The sequence below is a fragment of the Humulus lupulus genome, chromosome 4 (assembly GCF_963169125.1).
Source record: "Humulus lupulus chromosome 4, drHumLupu1.1, whole genome shotgun sequence".
Lineage (NCBI taxonomy): Eukaryota > Viridiplantae > Streptophyta > Magnoliopsida > Rosales > Cannabaceae > Humulus > Humulus lupulus.
In genome coordinates, this window is record NC_084796.1 from 37,396,752 (window position 1) to 37,400,273 (window position 3,522).

Genomic DNA, 3,522 nt, shown 5'->3' on the forward strand with positions numbered 1-3,522 from the left:
CATGGATGTGGCACAAGAAACACCATTGAAGGTTGGAGACGTCCGCATTATAAAGGAATTTCCAGAGATATTTCTTGACGACTTACCAGGGTTACCGCCTACTCGAGAAATTGACTTCACAATCGAAGTAGTACTGGGAACCGAGCCTATCTCAAAGGCACAATACCAGATGGCACCTACCGAACTTAAGGAGTTGAAAACGCAGTTACAAGAACTCTTAGATTTAGGTTTCATCAGACCAAGCCACTCACCATGGGGAGCACCTGTTCTATTTGTGAAGAAGAAGGATGGAAGCATGCGGATGTGTATCGATTACCACGAGCTGAACAAGGTGACAATTAAGAAAAAGTACCCGCTACCTCGGATCAACAACTTATTTAATCAACTCCGAGGAGCGAACGTATTTTTAAAGATTGATCTACGGTCCGGTTATCACCAACTCAAGGTAAGGGAAGAGGATATACCAAAGACAACTTTTAGAACTCGATATGGACATTACGAGTTTCCAGTTATGTCTTTTGGTCTTAACAACGCTCTAGCCACATTTATGGATTTAATGAATCAGGTCTTCAAGGATTACTTGGACAAATTCGTTGTAGTGTTCATTGACGATATTTTGTTATACTCCTAGGACGAAGTCGTGCACGAGGAACATTTCAGATTGACCATGCTGCGACTAAATGAGCATCAACTTTATGTCAAGTTCAAGAAATGTGAATTTTGGCTATCGCAAGTAGCGTTCCTCGGCCATATAGTATCCAAGGATGGAGTCGCAATAGACCCAACTAAGGGAGAGGTTTTGAAGGATTGGCCAAGACATAAGAATGTGTTAGAAGTTAGAAGTTTTCTCGGGCTAGCAAGCTATTATCAGATATTTGTAGAAGGCATTTCTAAGATAGCCACTCCACTTACCAACTTAACCCAGAAACAACAAAAGTTCAACTGGACGGATAGATGTCAAGAGAGCTTCCAGTTGCTCAAGGATAAATTATGCTCAGCACCAGTACTTTGTGTACCAATACCCAATGAAAAGTTTGTAGTATATTTTTATGTGTCGAAGCAAGGTTTGGGTTGTGTGTTGATGCAGAATGACAAAGTGATTGCCTATGCCTCAAGACAGCTAAAGGAATATGAGCAATGTTATCCAACACACAATATGGAGTTGGCAGCAGTGGCCTTCGCATTGAAAATCTGGCGCCACTATCTTTATGGAGAACGGTGTTAGAATTATACGGATCACAAGAGCTTAAAATATTTCTTCATGCAAAAGGAGCTCAACATGAGGCAGCGCAGGTGGTTAGAACTAGTAAAGGATTATGACTATGAAATCCTATACCACCAAGGAAAAGAGAATGTAGTTGCAGATGTGTTAAGTTGGAAGAGTTACGAAAATCTAGCAGCATATTCCAAACTTGAAAAGTCGCTACAACAAGAGCTGATTAATGCTGGGATAGAAATAATTAGGGGTCAATTGGCTAACTTGTCCATCCTGTCAAGTTTACATATACAGATTAGGCAAGGGAATGATGAAACGTTAGTACCGCATATGGTTGCAGTCAAAGAAGGCAAGACTACAGATTTCTCTATATCAGGACAGGGGTTCTTGAGATATAAAGGACGGGTGTGCGTGCCCAACGACCATGTAATTAAGATGAAGATTTTAGAAGAGGCACACACTACCCCATACTCAGTTCACCCGGGGGTCGACCAAGATGACTCATGACCTTAAGGCACTATATTGGTGGCTGGGAATGAAGAAAGACCTAGCAGAATATGTGTCCTAATGCCTAGTATGCCAGCAAGAGAAGGCGGAACATCGACAACCTGTATGCTTACTGCAACTGCTTAGTATTCTGGAATGGAAGTGGGAAGACATAGCCATGGACTTCGTGACAGGATTACCACGAACAAATAAGCAACATGATTTAACTTGGATTGTGGTAGATAGACTCATCAATTCAGCTCACTTCTTGTCTGTCAAGACTACGTACACTGCTGACCAGTACGCAGACATTTATGTTCGAGAAATTGTACGACTACATGGAATCCCTATGACCATAATATCCGATAAAGGATCGGTGTTTACATCGAGATTTTGGGGAAGCTTGCAACAAGCCTTGGGTACTAAGCTAAGTCTTATTACAACATTTCATCCTCAGATCGACGATCAGTCTGAGTGTACCACACAAATTTTAGAAGATATGTTGTGCGCTTGTGTGCTAGACTTCGGAGGATCGTGGAGTAAGTATTTGTCACTTATAGAGTTCTCCTACAATAGTAGCTACCAGGTAACGATCGGTATGTCATCCTATGAGTTGCTTTATGGAAGGAAGTGTCGATCGCCGTTACATTGGGATGAGGTAGGAGAAAGACAACTTCTTCGACCCGAGGCTGTTAGAGAGGCTCAAGACATAGTGGAGCTGATTAGAAAGCGTATGCTCACTGCTCAGAGTTGACAAAAGAGTTATGCGGATGCCAAGCGGCGAGATGTGGAATTCAAAGTTAGAGATCAAGTCTTTTTAAGATTATCTCCTATGAAAGGAGTGAAGCGGTTTGGGAAGAAAGGAAAACTTAGTCCTCAGTTTATAAATCCTTTTGAGATATTGGACAAGGTGGGAACAGTAGCATATAGCATATAGCCACAATATGTTTCACATCTCGATGATGCATAGATATGTGTCAGAACCATCCCACGTTCTCAAGTACGATACGTTAGCACTTCAAAAAGACCTGAGTTACGAGGAATGACTGGTTAGCATCCTAGAGAAGGGGAAGAAGGAATTATGGTCTAAGTGTATTCCAATAGTCAAGTTCCTATGGAATAATAGTTCAGAATGGGAGGCAACATGGGAGTTGGAGGGAGACACCCGAGCATGGTATCCAGAATTGTTTGGTAAGTAAATTTCGGGGATGAAATTCTTTTCAGTAGGGGAGAATTGTAGTGTCTCAGAATTTTACATAGCTAGATAGTAGTAGTAGTAGTAGTAGTTAGTAGTAGCATAGTATTTTAGTTTTCGTGGTTATTGGTTCAAACCGGGATTTAGTTGGAAACTCGTAGAGATAGTTATGGATTTTACAAGTTTAACCCATAGTTTAGAACTATTAATTGTAACATAAGGTTTGATTAATATAGCTAGTCCTATAAATGATATTTATTATAACCTAAGATTTAGATAGAATAATTAAGAGCGTGACACTTGTCACATGCATGTTTATTAACGATTTAAGGATTTTAGATGAATAAATTAATAAAGGATTGATCTAGAAGGTCTAGAACCTTCCAGTAGCTGTTAGGATCACATTTTACTCAGTCAAGGTTGTTTTAATAAACTTCAAGTGTGCTGAAAGTATGCAAAAATGTGCTTAAAATATCAATGTATGCCGATATATCATAGCTATAGGGGCCCATATGTTGCCTAAGGTTGATACGGAAAACACGTCGACTTCACACAAATGAAACCACAAAGGCTCGGGATATAGGGGTGGGCGATATATCACCTAGGGGGGAGGGGTGATAGATCG